Source organism: Ornithodoros turicata, chromosome 1, assembly GCF_037126465.1.
Source record: "Ornithodoros turicata isolate Travis chromosome 1, ASM3712646v1, whole genome shotgun sequence".
NCBI lineage: Eukaryota > Metazoa > Arthropoda > Arachnida > Ixodida > Argasidae > Ornithodoros > Ornithodoros turicata.
This window is the reverse complement of record NC_088201.1, coordinates 230,465,885-230,489,922: the sequence shown is the minus strand read 5'-3', so window position 1 is coordinate 230,489,922 and position 24,038 is coordinate 230,465,885. Positions and strand designations below refer to the sequence as shown.

General features: G+C 45.4%; 2 long non-coding RNA genes across 2 annotated transcripts; one reads left to right on the top strand and one right to left on the bottom strand.

Annotated features, from left to right (window-relative positions):
* The first annotated feature begins 1,152 nt into the window (after window positions 1-1,152).
* Window positions 1,153-1,895, top strand: LOC135377142 (uncharacterized). Its single transcript, XR_010418060.1, has 3 exons — window positions 1,153-1,253; window positions 1,536-1,568; window positions 1,857-1,895. It is a non-coding gene; the product is annotated as an uncharacterized LOC135377142 (long non-coding RNA).
* Window positions 1,896-11,040: 9,145 nt separating this feature from the next.
* Window positions 11,041-15,054, bottom strand: LOC135377141 (uncharacterized). The gene is made up of 3 exons (XR_010418059.1): window positions 14,997-15,054; window positions 11,787-11,864; window positions 11,041-11,711 (listed from the first exon to the last, which is right to left on the bottom strand). It is a non-coding gene; the product is annotated as an uncharacterized LOC135377141 (long non-coding RNA).
* Window positions 15,055-24,038: the final 8,984 nt, after the last annotated feature.

Here is a 24,038-nt window from a genome sequence, read left to right as displayed (position 1 = left end):
AAGTAATCCGGGTCCCCGGGACTCTAATTCATCGGTCAATCATACAGAGTAATACAGATGTCACTGGCGAGCTTAGCGTTGTGCTGACTGCCCTCGATAACGGGCAACCTACTTTGCGAATCTCTTGCCGCTGACGAGGCGTCAATGATTTCACAACTCAAGACAGTCTGAGATGATCAAGTCGATGTCGCACAAAAAAAAAACTGCTATCAAAGACAACGTTGTTTAATTACGCCAGCTGTCAAAGATGTGTCCGAAGTTAAGCAGTCTGCTTCATGCCTATGATGTGAGCTGCGCAACGTCTCGTTTAAACGACCTTCAAAGCGAATCACGCAGAAGCTATACCTTGTCTTTTACGGCTTCATCGAAGCTGTTTCAGAGTTCTGAGCCGATTTTGGAAAAGTTTACATAAAAAAAGTTGACGCATGTTCCCACTACCTTTCTGTCACCATTGGTCTCGAGGCCATAGAGCGAGCCCATACCCTCTGGTATATGTTAAGTCTTGCATAAAACGGCCGATTATAGTCAAGTCAAGTTCGATTCCCGTCAAAGAAAGCGAATGCGTTCTTTGAGCGCCTCCTGACTTTAAAGGCACTGTCGCATCCGGAACCGTGGTTACGAATCCAATACCAATGTGTTCGGTACACTACCACCGAGCTATTTGCCAAATTTTCTCCTTCCAAAACGGACCGGGTGATGAGGAATCGAATTTAAAAGATCCGGTTTCGTTTTGATCCTCGAAAGCGCCAGCGCCAACAACATCGCGTGACGCAAGGTCGAATCTGGCTAATCCGCTGTGAAGGACGCTGTCGTCTGCCGCCAAGTCTGGGGCTGCTTTGTTTTTTTCCGGCACGTCGCCCGTATTCACATGTGACACTTTCTAGTGACTCGGATACTATCGCTACGCTTGCATCCTTCGCGTGGGATGTCGTTTGGAAACCGACGCAGCGTTCCCGACTCCAGGAAAACTTCCTTCGAAAACCTCGATGTTTGATTTCGCACGCCAAGGATACAGCTACAGCCAGACCCCAGACGAAGCGAAAGTTGGAAGCAACTACATCACTAGCGGGTATCCAGATGAAGCAAGGAGTGTTCATGCTGTCCGTGTATGCTCCTCGCATTTCACCGATAATGTGTACCTGGACGAGAACATCATGGAAGTGCAACTTGGATTGACACAAAAAAGGAACGAATTGAAACTTGACGCCGTTCCGACAGTGTTCCACGAACAAAGCGAGCCAGCAACTTCGACAGTAAGTCACAATGTCTATGTAGTTTCCCAATCGGGTCTGTCACTCTTGCGCGTGAGTAACTTAGCAGCAAAAGACGAAATCGGTACAACGTAAGGTATCCCCTAACCTATGATTAATAACTAGATAAATAAAATACAATAAACAAGTTCAAGTGATGTCATTCATATGAACGTGATTGACTTTTCTCGTTGTCGGACGCGTTATCATGAAACTTTCACTGTTACTGAACCTGTGACTTTTGTGGAATGTGGTAGACATGATTGGTTTTTATGTGTATTACAGCTGCAGGCAGTTCGACAGGGTCAAGCGCAAGTGGTACGTATATTACTTAAATACATATAATGTGTTTACAATTTTTGGACACAGAACAATTCGCAAACTATGAACCCCGATCACTAAAAGGAAGAACTGACGCTGTTTGTGTGCTGGTGTTAGAAACAGGCACTATACAAACAGTACCTCTGTCCGTAACATAAGCGCCATAACCCACTTCCCAGTTACCTTTTATCTCTCTGTTTGTGAACTGTTTGTGTGCTGTAGGGCGGCGGTGTTTGCGGTTGTCGTAGCCAACTTGAGGTGCACTTTTGACGTTCTGTGTTATAGAAGGACCAGGTGCTGCTGATCAAGTCCCATCCATCCATGAAATGGCATCAAACAATGTACGTGTGTGCACGGCAATTTTGCTGAGAGACCTGGTTTTTACACTAATGCCTTTACGACGCCTCTGACAAATTAGGATCTTCCAGAACAGTGCTTTCTTCATCCAAGTTCAAGAAGTAAAGAGAATGACTTCATGGCTTCTACTGACATCTCACAGCTACATGCCAAGACAAAATAACTTGACAGCAGGAAATGAAAAGAAAAAAAAAGGTCCATTTCAGGTCCACCCAAATCTTTGTGCAGAGGCTGACAACAACAACGCTATTGTGAGATGATGAATGATGCTGATGCAGCGTTGAGATTAAGCCCTTGTTTCCTTTTTTTGCAATGCTATACATTACTGCTGGTTAAATGTAAAATGATGCACCTACCTCCAGACATTAAAGGGGCTACCAGAGATGTAGTGTCAATTCAACAGAAAACCTGCATGTTCTACGAGGCACTGTCACATAAGCATTGGCCAAATTTGCTGTCCTGTGAGCTTTGATAGGATATGCCGTAGATAGTAAGAGGCCTCTTACTGTAAAAGGGAGGTGCATTAATCGAGTAGTGGGGTCTGAGGCATGAGGGCCATTTCAGGATGTACCAACCCTTCTAAAATTGTACACTTGGTTATGCCCAGAGATCGATCCAGATCCCCCCCAACACCCCGAGTTTTTTTCCTGTGTACCACTGTTATAATGAAACCGTCGAATTTACTGTCCAATCGTCCCGTTTTCATTGCAATTGAAGTACTTACAAAACTGTTTATTTTTTATTTTTGTGAGTCCCCGCTTCAGATCACAAGGGACATTGCCAGTGTGGTGCACGCTGATAACTGTCTGTGCATAGCAAATAATAAATATCTGTGCGTGAAGAGTTGGATGTGGACTTGTGCAATGGCTCTTGAATGGACAACACTCAGTCAACACAAAGATTTATTCACATTTGCATAACTTATTGCCTGTCATTATAATAATTATTATAATACATAGACAAGAGGTAATGCTCTGCCAAGGATCTCTGAAGTTACAGTCTTGAAAGCTGTTTTCAAGACAGTGGTGCTAAAAAATTGGATCAATGGCAGGTATCAAAATTTGTTTTGCTGTATCAAGGCAGAACAATCTTCCGTGGGAATGACAAATTTTGGACATTCCCAGACAGATGTATCACTTACTATGATAATGAGGTGTAACTGTACCATTAGTGAGTTATGAAACGTTACCTGAAATTATTTGACTTGTTATATCCCTCACATGCTATAATACTGCCAACGATAAGAAGCATTACACTATCATTAAAAGTATAACTGTCACTTATGGCCAGGTAGTTTATTGCTCCTGCCTATTCCTTTGCACTTCTCGGGATTACTGTGGTAACACAGATTCTGTTTCACACTTCTCAATTGGAAACTACGCAAGTCTATTATGGTGTAGGTGTGAACAGGAATGAGGCACACTAAAGATGATAGTCCTGATAGGACCAGGATGGAAAAACGTTGGCGAATCATGCGGACGACACACCCAGGTATCTGTCGTCTGTTTTTCGGTCCAAGGAATCTCCAAACTCAGCTTGTAAACACACAATAAGCAGTGAACCTGACGTAGCTGTAAAAAGAAAGGACACTTTCCTAAACACGTAGCATAGTTAATTTCCTGACAATCATTCTAATTCTAACCCGGCCCTTGAGTTGCACAGTTGGTTAGAGCCTTCGTAACTTTCATGGGGCATCCGTCGTGTGTGCAAACAACGACGACAACTACGAAAATAAGGATTGCTCGACGTGCCTATCTATCGTGGGCACAGTAGGCGAAGACTGTGATCGTCGCTGCAATACTGCGGTAGATACACCACTAGAAGTTCTGGCCGATGACAGGGAGCTGGGAACAAAGTGTGATGCGTGCGTGTGGTGCGTGCCGTCATTGCACAACTCTACTACTTCACCAGCACTGCAGCATATAGGTACTCATCCAGTTCCTGAGGAACACAGACGCCGCACAAACACTTGGATTGTTTCCTGCGTCGTAGTGTGAATGTCACGGGATTAAGTATTGAGCACTCCGATCATGAACGTACATAAAGCAGTGGTCCTGAGGCTCGTTCTGTTGCGCTAACGCAGCTGCGGCACGTACATCACCAGCGACTTGCAGAATAAGCGGATCCGTTGAATATGGGCCGTCATCAAACATGTATATTCGTCACGGGAGCTATTACTAAAGGCATTTGAACAGCACGATTCGCCACTTCCGCGTTCCGAGTCCGCCATCTCCGTATGTGCCTTCGCCTTCGTCTCCCTGACCTTGCTCATGCAAGCTACAAGCCGCGGGGACTCCTCTGGCTCGCCGCGTTCTTATTGGTCAGATTCCATGTGACGTTGCTAAAGATTCTCAGCAGGGAGTTCCGCTTCACGCCCGCTTCCGTCGTCTGCTGTAGCGCCGCTTACACACGAATTATGCAAAAAGTATTCCGTCGATCGGAACGGGACTTTCGGAGTCATGGTCAGTGAAGGACGCGGAATCTCATTTCACTGTGGTTTCGGAATCGATCTGTGGTCGATGCGACTGTCCCTTTAAGGGCACATCCTTTTCAGTGTCACTGGACTATTCTTGCCGTGTACCCTTTGGAAGACGTGTACTGCTGGACTACGCACACTCCTCCAACTCTCCTTTTAAAGTGCGTTTCTTTTTAGTTTCGTGCTAGCGCCGCGAAGCAACTGTGGCTATGAGCGGCGTACAGACGTGGAGAGATGAAGAGAGGACAGCAGGAAGGAGTGGAGGGACAGAGGGGTTAGTATGCGTCCTGGGCTGACTCGTGTGGGAACTCTGCCGATATTCGTCCGGAAACTCTTCGGAAAACCTAGGGAAAACCTCAGCCAGCATAGCCGGTGACAGGATTCGAACCCGTGTCACCTCCCAGTCTCGACGTGGAAAGCGATCGTCCTATAACCACTATGCCACGGGAACTGGTAAAAACTGACTGACTGATCTCCTCGCAGTGTAAATAGATTTTATCATCGTCATTCCTGTGTGCGTGCTATCGTTGTTCATCTGTGTATTTGTGTTCATGTGTGTGTATGCGTGTGCGTTGCAGAGTTTATTGCGTGGAATAAATCTTCCCACCACAAAAACTGCGTTTCGACAAGTTGTACGTTGACAATAGGTGCTATGTGTACAACGCCTGTAAAAGGGGTTGTGTCACTGAAACTCAGAGAGATCACTATCCCCGAAGCATTACTCAGCCAGGGTACCCAATGACCTTGCTATCTCGTGTACAAATATCCGAAGTATTGTACCTAAGCGTGATGACAATTGTTCTATTTTTGAAACGTGTTCTCGTGACATCTTAGCTGTGACAGAGACACGTTTAACGGATTCTATGAGCGACAATGAAATATTTCCATCCCAAGCAGCACAATTGTCATCACCTACAATTGTCATCACGTAGTAGCAAGAATTCTTGCTACTAACCGGAATCTAGATGCGAATGTACTGACTGTGCCTAATTCCACTCTGGAAATTATCTCGGTGTCTGTGCGGGCCACTTTCTTTCACTGATTTATCTGTGTCTACTGCCGCCCACCTTGCATGAGCTCCTTCGTGTCCCAAATCCATGACGCCATCACCATTGTAGCTGGGCTTGTAGTCACCCCAACGAGAAATTAATTATTCTTTTTGACTTCAGCGACCCTAATATCAACTGGTCTGTCGCTTCCTCTTCATCTTCTGAGGAACGGGCGTTCATTGGCCTTTGCTTGGATTTCAATCCGTCCCAAGTCCTTGGCTTCCCTTATGGTGTCATCAGTGCCACAGAAAACACTCTCAATCTGACCCTGACAACCGACCCCAAATAGCGGGCCAAATCATGATGGAGGAATAGCAGGCCAAACCGATCCCAAAATCAAGTAGCTTCATGTTAGCAGTCGCGAAAAGGGGGGCATAGTTATTAGAACAAAGCAAAAAAGGCAGTAAAGGTCAGCGGAATGGGAAGTCGGCTTGCTATTCCGCAAAAAAAAACGAAATAGTAAAATAAATAAACAGTAAAAAGAAATAGTTAGGAATAACGGACCAACTAACAAACGGTGAAGGAAGGATGTGATTTGATTTGATTTGATTTGGTTTTATTGTGCCAATTAACAGCCCATTAAAGCGCCTTGTGATGGTACACATACAGGGAAAAAAAGGGACACATACAGGGAAAAAAGCAGAACACTGTTTTAAGAAAATCACTTCGAACAATATGATAAAAATTATCATAATAGCTAATTAGCAAAATTAGCAAAACTACAGCATTAAACATTAATTCACTCCTGATCACGGGTGAAGACAATAACACACGAGCAACGTAAAACAAATTAGCATTTCTCCGGTGGCGAGAGGGTACGCAAAAAGATACAGATGAAAGTAAGTCTGGACAATCAATAGAACTGTTTAAAATTTTGTGTAAAATCAACACATCACGAATATCTCTGCGACCACTGAAAGAACACAAGCCAGCTTCTTCAGAATCCAGTAATAATCAGAAAAATGCCTTCTGTTGAAAAATCTATCAAATATCAGATCAGATAATCAGATAGATAGAATGGCATGACTTAAAAAGATGAAGCGAGGACAGTGCGTCGTGTCTAGTGCGACGGCGCCCACAACCCATTGCAGGGTCGATCCCGACTGTGTCCGACATTGCGTTTCGGGTATAAGACAAAAAAGGGAAATAAATCGAAAGGAAAGGAATGCAAGCGAGCTTGGTGTAAAGTTGGAGTGGCAAGCATGACGCTGAGCTTGATGGAACGAAGCAGGCAGGGTGCTCACCAACCAGCTAACGTATTTTATTTGCAAGCCAAGATCAGGTTGGGGCGAGGAGGACACAGAGGGGAGACGGATGATTGGCTTACAAAAAAGGCTTTTTGAGGCAATTCCAGAAGCTTCGAGAATGACCCGGGACGGGTTGTCGTTTACTACATACAGGTATTCGGTTTCGGGATCATGGCATACCACACATTTTGCCCTGTTTGCCAAATGAGTATGGCATTCTCGGCGACACGGTTGTTCCGTCAAACCGGTATCTAAAAGCGTTTTTTTAGGCGTCCATGAATCGATTCTAATGAAGTAGTTATGCGATTCTTGGCTGTGTTTTTGCATGTGCTTTTGCCTACGTGTCGATATGATTTTTGTTTTTCAGTTTTGCCCATGCGATTATGTGATTTTCAGTTGTGCTTGTTTTTTCTCATGTCAATTAGTGTTTCTGATAAAGTGATTGCTGTCATACTGTAGGTGCGCAGGGGACCTTTCGTCAAGCTGCATTGGACCTTTTTGTCCATCTCTCCCCCACAATATCGTGGAAATAAGTGTTATTATTATGGGAGCACAATCAATGCATGCAAAAACATGCTTAGCCAGTTCTGAAGAAATGTTTTTGTTTCGAACCATGCTCACGTGCCCTTGGACACGTCCGTCAATTCATCGACTGGTTTGCCCAATATAGTTCACACCACAGCACAGGGGGATCTGATAAGCGACACGAGACTTGCACGCTAGGTGTTGATTTTTGTGCTTTTTTTAGACTGCCAGCTTCATTGGGACGCAGAAATGTGCAGAGTTCGAGGTAACTCGTTACAAGTAACTCGTTACTGTAACTAACTTCTTTTTTTTTGTAACTTGTAACTTGGTACTTTTGCGTCGTGGTAACTTTCAGAGGAACTCGTTCCTTTTTCTTCCGAAGTAAGTTAAGTTAAGTTCCAAGTTACTTTTAGCTCGCTTTTCACTCACGTCCACATATTTTCTTGCTTTCTCTCCGGTTCCTTCATGGCATTTTTTGCCATAAAACGTGATATTCAATCAATGACAGTAATTCAGGAAGTAAGCACCGCTTCCGTTGAAATGAAGCTGAACCATTGTGCGCCCACAGGGGGTAAGATGCAAAGCGTTCGAATAGACCTCTACCAGAGAAACGTCATCATGACATTGGTAGACAGACTGAAACCGAAACAAATCGGAAGGGAGAGGGCTGGGTTCCACGAACGGGCACTTGTTCGCTGCCTCCCATTGAAAGAAAAGCAGGACCGAGGGTCGCGTCCCTTTAAGGGACCATATCGTAATCCCCTCAAGCGGGCGTGACCTTGTTCACCTCTAGCTTCAAGCGTAGTTCAGTTCTACTAAATTTGTGGCGCTGTCGAACACTATGACGTCATTTGTTTACAAACAGGGAGAGGTGTATTGTTGGACATAAACGAAAACGGTCTAAGCGTGTTGCACTCCTCCGCAGGCAACTCAGTCTAACTCAACTGCTCACGCGCGCGGCACCTGCGTAATGCTATTTTGTGTCCGGAGTATCTTGGAAGTAACTCGTTCCTTTTATTAAGTAACTCAGTAACTGCGAGTTACATTTCACGCTGAAGAACTTCGTTATTAACTTAGTTACATTTTGCACACGATAACTTAACTTGTAACGAGTTCTTTTTGACGGGTAACTTCTCAATCTATGATGGGAAGACAATCAATGCATGAAACAACATGCTTAGCCAGTTCTGAAGAAATGTTTTTGTTTCGAACCATGCTCACGTGTCCTTGGACACGTTCGTTAATTCATCGACTGGTTTGCTCAATATAGTTCACACCACAGCACAGAGGGATCTGATAAGCGACACGAGACTTGCACGCTACGTGTTGATTTTTGTGCTTTTTTTAAACTGCCAGCTTCATCGGGACGCAGAAATGTAGCGAAGCTGCTAAGCTTAGTTTGAACAGAATAGACCACGGAACCATAGACAGAATAGGCCATAGACGAAAGAGAAGCTTATTTTGTAAAGTTATCGTTGGAATCACTCTGTAACGTTCCACCCCTGCACCTAACGCTTGGTAATTCGACTGAAGAAGTAACCTTCGTCAGAGTACAAGTCACGGATACATGTTACAGTTAGTCATTGGTTACAGTAATCAGTTACACAAACAGTAATTACTTAAAGTAAGTCATTTACCTTTAATGAGCTACTTTACAGCTTTGGTGACAACACTTCTTCTGTTCCCGACGATATTTCGTACGAGTACCCGCGTTCTCGAATTGGTCGACGTCCTGGGGTCGTTTTAGGTATGTAGGACAATTTGTAGTGACAGACGACAGAATTTCACTCCGGAACAAGTTGAAATTGTGCCTGTCTTCTGCTGTCCTCAAGGTTTCCATAAGAACATGCCTGCACGGTGCTTAGAATTCAATTCCAAAAATGAAGACCACCATGCGATCCGAGCGGTTTTTTTACCCCAAAATCTTCAAGATGTTTTTTTCTTCTTATTTCTCGCGCTGGATCTATGGAACCTTTGTATTAACCTGCGGTTGCCATTAAAGCACACGAGATAGAGTGACGTGTTACCGTAAAGCGACCAATGGCGCGGGCATCGCTCGTAGTGTCAGTACGGCAGTATTGATCGAGCCTTGCCTGTGAAAATTCGTGCCTTTTTGGGGCTTTTTTGGTGCGTTCTTAGCCGCCGAAAACGCGTGTCTTGGTGCCTTAAAATCCGCTCTCAGGACATCCCCTACTTGCCAACTGCGGACATGATCACATAATACGAACTCAACTACACAACAACAACAACTTTATTTCAGGCGTACCTTGAGGCGTACTCGGTAATTCAACAGCACTTAAATTACTTCTTGGAGCACTCTTACTTTACTTCGAGTAGCTCTTCGGAGTAATACTTTTTACTTTACCTGAAGTATATTTTGCTGTACTTCCTGTTGAAGTGCTTGTAGAACCTTTCTGTGAGCTAGCTAGCTCACTGCACGACAGCGGCAGTGCATCTGGCCCGCCACCGCGGTGTACATCGCGGTGTTCACGAACATACACAACATTGCATCTTGGCCTATTTAGCCCTTTCCCAATCCCATCGGAACTGATAAATTGGCGCGCTTCAACACGTTCCCCCGATTTGTTTGTCTATACACGTAACGCCTGTGCGTGGATTCTGAGAGCTTTGCATTTGAATGTATGCGTGTCCAGTTGAACTCCATGAGAGCTGAAACCAGATAGGCACTGTAGGCTGATCAACGTGAATGTGTCTGTGCGTTGGACAACAGGTTCTCAACCTGTTGTGCAACGGTTTTGTTTCCGTTTCAGGGTATGTAATTTTTCGTATTTCTTGACGTATATGTCAATAAAAGGTGCCAGGACTTGCTTCTTGAGATGCTCGCTCTTGTAGGTCCAGGCTGAACAAGTGCCGTACAAGACAACTTCATGCGAAATGACACAAATGGGAATACCATCATGAAACTGAAAGTGTACACCAAGTTGGCAGTCGAAAAACTTTGAAACACGTTCCAGCAGTAAAGTGTTCTTCGGCAAAATGAATAAATAAATACAGAAATATAAACAGAAATATATTAAACATCAAAAGTGCGTCGTTCCTCAGGGGTACCGCTGGGCGATCAAAGCGCCTTGGTGTGCCTCGATCGTGATAACCGTTATGGTACTACATAGAAGCAGGAGGCAAGCAAACTGGTGTGTACGATATACGTGCTCCTCAACATCATGGAGATGCTGCGTCGTATTTTGAAAGTGGAGTTTGTGGTGATGACGGTCCTGATGGCAACAATGAGAAGCTATCTGACGTCACTTTCCTATAAAACACTTAACCTCATACTGTCGCGCTGTTATTGACAGACCGAAGAACCAATGCTACGTGTAGCGACCTACTCTGGCACGGCCAAAGTACAGCACGATTTTGCAACTGGTATCTTACCTCTGTGTCAAAGTAGGGACGTTTCTGGTGGTTGTGTAGGGACATCGATGTGTTGTGTGCCTAAGACCGCAGGCGATCAATGAAATGATTCACTGAAGTCGCTCCTTACCTATGAGTCTCTGGTACAGTGAGAGGGCAAGCGCAGCACAGTAAATCCTGATTGAGAGGAACTCACAGCGAACCGAACTTCGAAAACACAAAAATATTTATTTTCGCTAAGGATATGGACACGGGTAACAAATAATTCACCAAGACTGGCATACTTTTTCAGAAATGCTTGGAAATCTAGAGGATATATTTTCCGTCCATTGACTCTGGCCTATAACACGCCTTGGCATGGAACCACTTCAATTTTTCGTTCGCTCCAAGGCGAACATTGACGAATTTGCACAACTCGGGAAACTATTGTCCTCACCATTTGACTACGCACCTGCCAATATTGAGGAACTTTCGAAAGGTAACCGGACAGCATACGCCGCTGCCACGAATATCAAACGGAAAATTCAGGAGTTGCCTCACCCTGGTTAAGCAGTATAATGTAAAACCCCGAGACTATAAGGGAAGTCCCGGGGGCTTACATTATGCATCATCTTCACCAGATCGCTTGCTTCATAGCTATTTTTTCAGTATAACCTGTTGTTGCGAAAATCCACCGGAAGATACAGGGCCCCTAACCTTGCTGTTGCAAATATTCGATGGAAAAGTCAGTAATTACAAGGTCTAGGGGAAGTGCCGTATGGGGCTCATGCAAATATTTAGGGCAAACGCGGTGCAGTCATTTGTTTCCTAACGAAATGTCAAATGTTTCGAATCACCCGGTCTTTAACTCGTTCGACCAGGTTCGACGACGACGACACTGTTTGACGTATTACACTTGTTCTTGCGTATATTTTGTTTTCCGTTTGCAGCTACGGCTGAGGCCCTGGGAAGAGGTCCGCCAAGTCTATAAAGTATTGCATTTTTAGGTACGCTGAGGGAATGGGGCGCTTAGACTGCTACCTTCATTAACATGCTGTGAACCTGTTCCAAGATTGCCTGGACAGGTGATCCTATTATTATCTGGTGTCTGCCCCATCTTCTCTTCCAGCTTCTCCTGCACACGTCAACAAAAACAGATCGGTAGAATAACAGGTATCTTATCTATGACATTAATATCGGAACTCTATACCTTCTCGAGTTTCTCAGCGCGCGCGTGACGCTCTAGAACTGCAAGTTGCTCCTCGTGTCTCTCCTTATCTTTAGTTATCTGAAAGCGCAAATAAACAATGCATTACGAAGTGCCTGACAGAAACATTTTAATAGTGGGATTAAGTGGACGGGTTTGCATCAGGTTAGCAAACCCTTGAACACGAGACAACTGAAATTCTGAGGCTGGAACAACATACAAGGGACAAATACATATAAGGCCCCTAATTTGGCCACGTATTTGTCCCTTGTATGTTGTTCCAGCCTCAGAACGTTAGTTGTCTCATGTTCAACAGTTGCCGCTTACGTCGTTCCCGTCGTACGAATGTGTGTATGAGTGAGGAAAATGTAAGAGTGAAAGGAGGATGAGTGAGAGAGTGTGGCTCGTTTGTCCCTTCAGATGACGAACCCTGGAAGTCGCTGGGAAGGCGTGTTAGCTTAGCTCAATTGGTAGAGCCCTGGACCGGTAATCCAGAAGATGTGGGTTCGACTCCTACAGCTGGCTAACCTTTTCAGTGACTTTCATCTTTTATCAAAACCCTGTTGGCACGAGTGTGCATAACTAATCTGACTGTGCGCTGCACATTCAAGGTACGATCTTCGGTACAATATGTGCGGGATTCTTCTCTGTCAGGTTGGACCCGATTTTTCACCACGAACACGTTTGGCATTCCTGAACAACTCGGCGTCTCCCTGGAGTCCTGGGAATTTGAGGTTCACGACAGAAGGAGAAAGCTAAACAGAGACAACCCGACAAAAAGATTCAAAGTTGTAGTTGTCCCTCTTTCGCTCGTTCCAGCCATTTTCAACTCGTACCAACTAGTCAGTCTTGACACGCGTAGGACCTTGAGGCGCCGTGGTAAGCCCGTGGCAAGCCCTGGGTGGGCAGGACTCGAAATACTCAGTAATTCAACAGTAACTATATTACTTCCTGGGACACTCTTACTTGACTTGGAGAGTAGGTTTTCTCCGTAATACTTTTTTTTACCTTACGTGAAGCACATCTTGCTGTGCTTCCTGTTGAAGTGCTTGTAGAATGTTGCTGCAAGGTTGCTAGCTCACTGCACGACATCTGCAGTGTATCTGGCCCACCACCCCGGTGTACATCGCGGTGTTCACACAACATTGCGCCTTGGCCTATTTAGCCATTTCCCAATCCGATCGGAACTGATAAACTGGCGCGCTTCAACACGTTCCCCCGATTTCTTTGTCCATGCATGTAACGGCTGTGCGTGGATTGTCTGAGAGGTTTGCATTTGAATGTACGCATGTCCAGTTGAACTCCATGAGAGCTAAAACCGGCAACGAATCAGCAGACTGAGATTCCTCAACCAATCAACGCATGATGCATGTCATATCTCAGGTTCCGATTAACTTTTTCAGCTGACCCACCACCATTAAAGGAAGGGACACGAGAAGCCATTGAGGACACGCATTTGCCCTCATCACATTCACTCTTACACTGTTGCTAGTGAGACAGATATCGTCCGCCACGATTGTGCTCTTGTGAGAGTGTGGCATCAGTCTAAGGCTGTGTTTCAATACTCCGGTAAGTCGACTACTTGGCGGTCTAACCGGAAGTGCCGCCATGTTAAGTTTCGTTCCAATTCCCGCCTAGACTGCTATTCAGGCGTCTTTTGCCTAGTCTGCATCGATGCAGACTAGCTATGCGTCTGAGTCGTCGTCATTGACAGCAGCCTTGAAATTAATACACTTGTCTGCGACATAGATGCGATTAGGTCTGACGTGTTTACGGCGTTCAACAATAAGTCCAAAAAGTGATATTTTATTGAATTTATTTATTGTAGTGCCATAAGGACCCAGGGTTAATACATGGCGGAGTGAAGTTTTGCAAAACGTGAAGAACAACGAAATGCAAGGAACAGGAAAGGAATGAGGAAATGGAGACATATACGAGTGATATGAACACATCAAGAAAATATAAGAAACGGTATTTCTTAAATGGCTACGCCGTAATATGAATGAGCCGTGCCGGCATTTTTGCCGATCATTGTTAACTAATGATACTGAGGTCACTATGTGTTCTGCAATATAACGATACGCAGGGAGAATCCATCGACATGCGAGCTGAATTATTTCAGCGTTTATTAACGAATTACGCGGCGTTTAAACAAAGTGCGGAATTGATGTTCCTACGGGCCATGACACATGGCGACAGCGTCGCCAAGTCCGCAAGTCTGTTCCAAATCTCCGCCGATATTCGTCTATCTAGCTGTCCACTCAGACAGCTTCTCCTGCGCCGAGTATTGAAACACAGCCTAAAGCTGGGTTCACAGATGCGTTTTTGGAACGCGTTTCGCGTTTGCGGCGCCGCGAAACGCTACCCGCGGAGCGTTTCCAGCCGCTTTTCGCGAACCGTTCCGCGCTGCAGCTTCTGAGGGTTAGAAACGTGAACGCTTTTCATATAACCAATCGGAGCGCTCGGAGGGGTAGGGATGACTTCCTTTTGGCGCCGGCGGCAACGGCGGGCCTCCTGATACCACGCCGGGATCGTTTGTAATTTGTGCGTTTTTGTGTGTTACCGCATGAGTAAATACCTTGTCACCAATAGTTGTTTGGTATCTGAGCTGTCAACGATGAGCTGGGAATTTGCGCAAACCACGGAATGGACGAAAATAAGTACTACTTGTGTGTGACCGTGTGTTGGTCACATGTGTCTCGCTTCTTCTGTCGTTCTTTCTCTGCTATTCTGTCGCGTCTGTCGTTCCTACCATTGATGGTTCCAGCAGAAATGCTTCACGATCATTATAAAACGAAGAACATGCTTCACAATGTAAATTTTGAAGAAGAAAGCTGGAAGTGTCGGTACGATCCTGACCTAGCAACAACAACGAAGCGCGTTTTCAGGATGGCCGTTCGGCTACTATGTGTGACAGGCCCCTCTCGGCGGCGCCGCGAACGCTGGGGCGGCGCCGCTTTTTGAAACGCATGTGTGAATGAGCCTTAAGAGAAAATGTCCGGAGAAAGAATGCGTGTCCACGTGCTTCCTAGAGCGGTCTAATTGATAGCATCTCTGACCAGCAGTCAGAGGGCGTGGGATCTAATCCCGCTGCTGATACCTTTCCTTCAGCTGCCATGATCCGTCCGTATGTAGTATGCTACTCTCTTATGTTACGTTCTGTGGGGAGGTATTACGTTCTACATGATTATCTGCCGAGATCTGAGAACTTGCCTTGTCCTGCTCCTCCCCACACTGCCTCTTTCGGGCACTCAGACCAGCCTGGTCGTCACTCTTGCTTATCTGCAGAATAAAATATTTCAAAAGGCATTCAGAAAACAAATCCAATGATAAAATGTTGCCATTTCGCATACCTGTCTCTTCAACATAGGGCGTGCAAATCTTCCAAAGATGGCGTCGATCTCCTGGAAGGATGAACAGAAGTTGTAACCTACGGTCCCTGCCAGCGAGTAGCCTCAGACGAAGAACTGGCCCTCTAGCATGCGGGCGCGTCGCCTTGACAGCCAATAAATTTGGCTTCGTTGTCAGTTGGCCCCTTCATTCCTCGTCATCAAACTCATCATTCATTCACTTCACAATGCAGGACATAACAGCGACTCAATCGAAAACAATCCATTCTTGCCGAGCGAATCAGCTCATCACGAAATGCTTGGAGCCAAAGAACCCGCCAGGTGACGGAAGTCACAGGGAAGTCACAGAGGGAAACCACTATCGGCCACAGCTTTAACAGAAACGTTTTTTTTTAAAATTCTGTGTTAGCACCGCGAAGCAACAGTCGCTATGATTAGCGTACAGACGTGGGCAGATGAGAGAGGACAGCAGGAAGGAGTGGGGGTTAGTATGCGTCCAGGGCCGACTTCAGGGGAAACTATGTCATGCTCCACGACGTGCGCTTAAAATAGCTGTGCCATTGGCTACGATGACATTTGATACCTAATATCATCTTATTGTCACCTGTAGTGCCATTGTTGTTCTCCTTTGGGTAGAGTATCGCCCCATCGATCATCTTTAAAAACGTTGTTCTTTTATTGTTCTTGCCGTCGTCGCACTAGCAGTTTCCGTCCGGTGGTTGTCATCGCTTGCAAGGATAAGGAATATGCCCTGGACAAGAGATCTTAAAAGGGCGGTCGCGTCCGGAAACACAAACCCGGAAAGCTTTACTATACTCGGTATCAGCCGACAATCTTCTCGGAAGTTTTCCCCACAACAGCAATGTTTAAAATCCGATTGCTGAAAAAAATGTTCAATGTACTTAAGAGCTATTACGCAGCTGAAGTATTCAAGTTACATGCTTTGAGCAAAGTACACGGTCTCTGAGCCGTTGGCCATTCACTTTAGAATCCCTCTATCAAGGATCCAAACACAGAGGGCGACGTGGAGGGCACACTTGCAAATTCAGAGATTCCTTTACCGTTCTCATTGGGGTTGTCGATCGGGCTATCCCGGGATCCCGGCTAATTTTTGACGTCCCGAAGTCCCGGGATTTCGTGACAACAAATATGACGGGACAATCGAACACCCGTAGGCCATCAGGCAGAGACTCACTCCTTCACATTCAGATTCAAGAATTTCTTATTTAGCATCATGTACACAAATTAGATGTGGGACTGCGAGGTCAAGCCTGTCATGCAGTCTCAGATTTACACATTATTAGTACGAAACAAGACGTACAATGCATCTTGGGGTTAGCCACGAGAACAAAATAAATGAAAAGAGAAACACACAGTGAAAGATTGTACACATAAAATAAGTTGGAAAAATGCGCTTTTTTTTTCCTTTTTCAACAACAGATCACGGGAATAAATACACTTGTTCATAAATCTAAGCAGAGAAAAGCTCGTAGTCGCCGTTTGAATGTAAAGAAACTGGTTGTATGTCTGAGTCCTACGGGAAGTGTGTTCGAGATGCCTGGGCCTACGAAGTTCAGTTTGTGTGTGGCAAAATTTTTTGGCAGTTTTTATGACTGGCAGTTGCACGGGACCGCTGCCTACACGTGCATACAGATAATTGCGGACTGTCGTTTCTTCCAGCGCCGAAGCTGAACGGATCTTCAGTTTGGCAGCCAGTATTTGCACAAATGTTATGGGAAAACAAAACTGGAGGTATGGTGAGCTAGAATGACTGGTGTGCTTACCGGACTATCAAATGCATGGGAGCGCTTGGTCGCGGCCTTGGCACTCGACCACGTGCGATTGTTTAAATGGATGCGCTGAAGCTCGCTGCGCGCCTTGCGGAAGGATTTTTGTGCGGATCCGAGGAACTCCCGTATTACGTATCATATGCCCTTTCCGTGAAATGCAGAGGATCGCACCGCGCCGGCCGAGAATCGGAACACTGTCGATGGGTGGTTTATCAAAGACATCACGATCTCAGTGCAAGGTCGTTGCTTGCTGAGGTTCTCTCTCACTCTCTTGCAATTGATAATTTGTTGCTTACAACAATGATCATAACCGATGCAACAGTGGTCGGTCTGTGCATATTGCCGTATTCTCGCTCAGACTTGAGGGATATTTGCGTTTCGGGGAAGCCTTCCAGTAGCATTGGCAATGTGTTGGGCGTTCGCTCGCTGCGCGTGCACAATCTATAAGCAACTTGTACAACTTGTACCCCGCCGAAAAGCTGATAGCCTCCTCAGCCGCAATTGGACCCAAAACCTGACCCCAAACAACTGAGGGTATTAGTAAGGGGGCTTCCATAAATCAGTGGTTGTAAAATACGCCTACATTTGATTACACGAAGTGCAATGGCTATTCCTTGCAATCTAACTGTGCTTGTTTTCTCGCATTCGAAATCGGCTATCGCATAAGGACCGCGTCCAGGCGCAAGTATGCTGTATGAGGGCCACTACAGGACCTCACAGTATAACCCGAGACAGCACGGTTTCAATAGAGAAATCAGCAGCAACAAATCATTGGATATTATATTTTCTCATTTCACACAGTTTTCAGAAACCGTTTCTCACCGTGATTCACAGGTTAGAGCACAGGAGTCAGACTCGTGCACAATGCAAGAATTATCGATATTATCGATATCGTGATGCGTATTCTTTCGCGTTTTATTAGGCCGGTAAGTGGTCGGGATAAGTAGGGAAGCGCACCAAGTGCGCGGATAAACAGTTTTCCACGGTGTAAACACGGGTCAGATACAACCCCCGTCGCTTCGGACACTGACCGGGTGAAAAACGTAGAACCGCGCAGTGCTTTACAGACGATTGCCTCATCAAATACCGCGATCATATGTACTACACCGCAATGTATTTGATGCGATATAAATTACATCTAAGCATGGGACATTATCTTCACTTGTTATTCCTTAACGATAAGCAACCCGACGTTTCGTTGCTTTTCTATTCGTCCTGTTCTGAACTCCTTAGCTGATGTACGTACAAGTGGAAAGAACATCGGCGATAATGTGCCTGCTGTTCACAGTCACATCATAACTACTGCTTGTTGCTCGCTATTTTCAAGAAATGTTCTGGACTGACTTCATAGGCAACTGTGCTGACATTTGTCAAGTGTACGAGGAAAGCCCAGCCTCAGACAGCACAGCTTCCTCCGAGATTCGAACCCGTGACACCTCCCAGTCCGGCATGCCACGTCAGCATAAAAGGGCGCCTCATATTCAAACGCATGGTGACCCCCAGCACCAGGATGGCCGCCGCAGATGTAGCAGCGTTTGCAGAGTGGCCCGGACTTAACCCCGTTTTGGATTTGCTGGTTCTGCTGAAGCTATCTCCAAAATTTGGGCGGCTTTATTAGGAAGCTTCCTCACAACTAGACGTCTACTCCTGAGCACTAAAGTTATGAAAGTTCTTTCTCTCTCTCTTTTTTTTATCAGTCATGATGTACTTTGCGAACATGGCTGCTCTGTGGTGGCGTCCATGAAAACAAGGTACAGGTCACTGCTCAGCATGGAGCGAACACTAAGGGCTGTTGCGCTGAGAATGCGCTCTCGTTGTGAGAGACACTCACTTCAACCAGTAGGAAGAGTCTATTCTATTGGAACTGTTTTTGTTTTCCCTTTTGGTACGGGTTCCAGCGGAATAGACTCTTACCCAAGACTTACGGGTACCGAAGGGGAAAACAAAACAGGGTATATACACTGTGTCACTGCTCTCCCCCTTTCCCGGCGTTTTCGCGATGCAATAAGCTTAAAGAATATGAAGACCAATACACAAAAATGATCCTGAAATTCTGTTTCACAGTTGATATACAATCAGAATGAGTTAGCTGGACTAGAAAACCTACCATGCTTTCTAGTCCAGCTGATTCATTCGGATTATACAGGGTGCTTCAAAAAACGTGTCATTCGCACTTTATAAAAAAACGGGGCGACGGAAAAATACGTGGTAAACGGCACTTGTGTGGCACCTGAATTTGCCATCTTGCAAAAATATTTTCATTTGGTTTTAATTGAAATAAATTGAATTCCTTTAATTGAACTCCAAAATTTCCCAAGTCAATCTAACGTTTTTTTTTACAGAATTTGAGAGCCCGTAGCGAACTTATTCAGATTCACGAAGATGTCCGCTCGATATTGCAAATGGAACTGCCCAAAAAAAGTACAGAAGTTGAGGCTTCAGAGTTTCGGGTATTCAACAGCGCACCAAATCAGTCGCAAAGATGCGCGAAGGGCAGGACATGTTCCTGCCCCTATGGAGCTAGAGCAGTTTGTCGCCGGACCGGCGTGCAGCACAAGACGCGCCGATAACAAGGCGGGTGACATTCCACCATACGTTGATAAGCGGCAAACAAAAATGATTCCGCCTCTTTTTTTCCCGCCCTGCTTTTTTTTTCGACCTTCTATCTTTCATGTGGGCAGGAGCAAGTCCTCCTCTCCACGAATCTTTGCGTCTGATTTCGTGCGCCGTTGAATACCCGAAACTTTGAAGCCTCAATTTCGGGACTTTTTTTGGGCAGTTCCCTTTCCAATATCGAACGGATTTCTTGGTGGATCTGACTAAGTTCGCTACGGGCTCTCTAATTCTCTAAAAAAAACGTGAGGTTGACTTGGGAAATTTTGGAGTTCAATTAAAGAAATTCAATTTATTTTAATTAAAATCAGATGAAAATATTTTTTCAAGGTGGCAAATTCAGTTGCCACACAAGTGCCGTTTACCCCGTATTTTTCCGTCGCCCCGTTTTTTTATCAAGTCCGAATGACACGTTCTTTGAAACACCATGTATACAGGGTGTTTCAAAAAACGTGTCATTCGGACTTCGGTTGTTGTCAAGCGGTCCACATGGACAGAAAAAGGTCTGAAGACACTGACGACGCACAAGGACTTGTCCCGTGTACGAGCGATCCAGTAAGTACATAGGTCATCTGTACATTGCCTGTATCTTTGCATGTTACAAAATATAATGCACATTAACATATAAACATATGTTCGAGCGATAGCCTCTCATTGCTTGTGCAGGTATGGAATCTCCAATGAACATGCTGCCGTTGAGAGGTACATTGCCTTAATGAAGACAAGGGGCCATGACGTGGAAGCATTTCGGTGCGGGCTCTTTGTTGACCCCTCATGAGTAGTAATGTATCAGCTCAAGTATCCGGAAACTCACATCTTCGTCTGGACGCCATTGATTAGCAATTAGAGCTAATTGGGACCCCCCACATTATTCAGAACCCACCAGGGAGTCATTACACTAATTGGGGATCATCTAAGACACGTCCAGACCACTGTGTGAGTTTCCGGCTACTTGAGCTGATAAAAAATCAAAAAATAGGTAGAAAATAAAATGAAAAGATAGAAATAGAGTGGAGAGAAGGAGTTTAGTTGAAGATCAACGACGTCATCTTGAAGAAAGCGGCCCGGAACGGCCGCTGACCGTCGCTGGGCGACGGAGCACAGAGGCAGGTTGCAAAGCATCGCAGCACCAGTTCCGGACACCCTGTGACGTCAGCTGTGACGTCATCATGGCATGTCTGGGCAGGTTAGGGCAGCTCTGGACATGCAAGGAGAAAAACACTCGTAATACAGAGGCTGGGAAAGCAAGAGTATGCAAACCATCAATAGCTAACAAGAAAAAACAATTAGTTACACAACAAATGATCCCACCAGAACAGGAGCGCAGAACGATGCGACTGCTCCATCCGAGAGGCAGGCAGAGAACTGACGCGTAATGGTTTTTCTGCTGTATAAAGCCCCGCAGCTGCATCGCCTAGCGGTTACTTTCTCAACTAATCTCACAACAAAATTATTAAGAATCACGCCAGCGCTACTCCCGTTCCAAGGCAGAAGATGATAGAAAATGCCGGGGATGCCCGGACAACAGCAACCAGCACTGGCACGAAAATCGCAAACAAAGCGGGAACAAAGTTGACGAAAGCATTAGTTACACAACAAATCACCTCACCACAGCAGGAGCGCAGACCGATGCGACTGCTCTCCGTGACAACCAGCCAGAAACTGAGTGAGCGCGGGGAGCACACGTCTGCTTTCTTCGACAGCCGGAGAGAAACTGACTGGGGCGCCGCTCCGCGGCCGCTACGCATACGCGCTCCTAGCGCCCTCTGGGGCGACCACCTCCGAGAGGCTAAGAGTGAACAGCATTCCTGCGCCCTCTTCTCTCGTTGCTCATTGGTCGTGAGGCTAAGTGAGAAGAGCATTCCTGCGCCCCCTGCTGGCCGTTCTCATTGGTCGTGAGGCTAAGAGAGAAGAGCATTCCTGCGCCCCCTGCTGGCCGTTCTCATTGGTCGTGACGTCATCCTATTGTCTCAGGGCTACCCTGTTTTTTTTTTCCACTAATGCTCCTTTGGTCAATCTACAATGAAGCCACAGTATGACGTCATCATGCACCTGCGTGGCTCAAGGACGCGTACGCTCTAGACAGGGGACCTATTATTTATTGAATCACTATCCCATGATTATTTCCTTTATTCTTTTATAACGATTGCATAGGAAACTATTGCACAAGAGCACCATGCATGAAAGCTGATCGTAGGAATTCCAAAGTCCTACTAAATGAGACCTGCAAAAGAACAAAATATCCTAACACGTAACTCCATCAACGACAAATAAGAGGACTAGGCACTCAACAAATCAGCACAGAGTACGGGTAACCAGAAGCGCAGAACTCAGGGCAGCACTATCGTCAAGACAACAATGCTCCTTGTCAAAAGAGAAAAAAATACTAAGCGTCAACAAAGGAAAGCATGCATATCGAGGCATGTCAGGACACGTCAGGACAAATCGTACGACTGCTGGGCAACAGAGGAAAACAAACACTTGAACAGAGTGAAAAAGGCACTCACCATCATTTTTCCTGTTCACAGCATTCCCTCATTGTAAATCCGCTCGTCACAAATTCCACCTGCATCGTCGAACACCATTCACCAGTGACGAACCACACATCCGCACCCCATCAGAGGCAGACAGAACCCCACCGAAGCTACGCTCTTCCACTGACGGCCAACGCCAGGAGCAGAATTTGCGTGTCGAGACCCGTCAGTGTCCAAGAGAGAAGTGAATCCTTGCGCCCCCTGCTGGCCGTTCTCATTGGTCGTGACGTCATCCCATTGTCTCAGGGCTACCCTGTTTTTTTCCACTAATGCTCCTTTGGTCAATCTGCAGTGAAGCCACGGTATGACGTCATCATGCACCTGCGTGGCTCAAGGACGCGTGCGCTCTAGACAGGGGACCTATTATTTATTGAATCACTATCCCAAGATTATTTCCTTTATTCTTCTATAACGATTGCATAGGAAACTATTGCAGAAGAGCACCATAGACAAGAGGAGATTGTAGCATTTCATTCCCAAAGTCTTACTGTACAGGGGAAAAAAAAAAAGGTTCAGCAAGACATAAAGTCACACACCTGTCCCCCTCGCGGTTACTCTCTGAACTAAATGAATCGCAAAATTATTAAGAATAGCTCTACTCCCATTCAAGGCAGCACTATCGTCAAGAATATGCCTTGTACAAAAAGAAAAAAACTACATGTAGAAGGAAAGCATGTCAGAACAAGCCCAGGCATGTCAGCACATGTTTGTCAGACAAGGGGGGAAAAAGCGAAAAGAAACAAAGAAGGAAACCAGCATCAAACTATTTCTAAGCACACGCACTCCTCTTATTCAAAAACAGTGCTCATCATAAATCTGCCCAGGACAATACACACTATTTTTCTATTGCCACCCTTTTTTCCAGTAAGGGTCAATGCATTTCTACAGACCACGTGACGTCATCACATCCTGTCTGAAGAAGACACCGACAAAGACTCCTATTATTTATTGAATCGCAAGATTATTTCCTTTGTCCTACTCTTAATGACATTGATTCTCTCATTAAAATTCAACAAAAAAGCACCCCGCATATTAACGATTTTCACCCCAAAGGCTCATCATGGTCATTAGAATTACAGTAAACTGCCACTGCTCTTTTAAAATAATAAGTGAGACCACTCAACATCACCTCCAGGCTTATGTAATACATGACCCTTTCTATGCTCATACATTCGTTGTCTGAGGCTACACCTGCGAGCAAAAAAGGCGCGGAAGCCCGGTGGGCAAAGTTCCATTCGCGCATTGCGAGCATAAAGGCGGCGAAGCCTGGGAGCAAAGTTCTATTCGCGCATTCCAAAGCACAAAACAGAACGCCTTTACGGGAACACGATAGCATTCGTATACTATATTAATGATTATTGCATTGCAGTTTAGAAATACTACTACAAAACTATAATTTTAGGAGTCCATTAAAATTCTACTTTCTATGGAAACTATAATTGCCCTATTACTTGGATCGCTATTAATGAAGCGCTCCATTTTTTTTCTCTCTTCCCATTTCAGCCTTGTCATGCAGGGAAGCAGACTCACATCCAAAATAATTAATTTACACTGAGGATGCCGTGCTTCAGGAATTCCTATCCTGCGCTCAGATGCAAGCATTTCTTTACGGAAACCTTTAACAGCTGACTTCCTCAACATGTCGAACACCCAACAAAATCAAACAAACAATCAGAGAAACCCTCTTCTCAGCTGTACCATGCGACTGTCTTCTTCGTAAAATCGGTGATCTGAGGAAGAGAGCAGCGAAAAATTGCGCGCACTTGTGGTTGACTTAAAAAACCTGAAGCATATGCCAATAAACCAAGAAAAAGACACTCATGTCTGGTATCTGATAGTGCCACATACACAGACGCATTGTCGCAAAGAAAGCACAGGACAGGGATACACAAATTTCCTTAGGTGAGCAGGGAAAAGGCCTAAGACATCAGGAATAATAGCAGAGTCACTGGACATCGCTACGCGGCT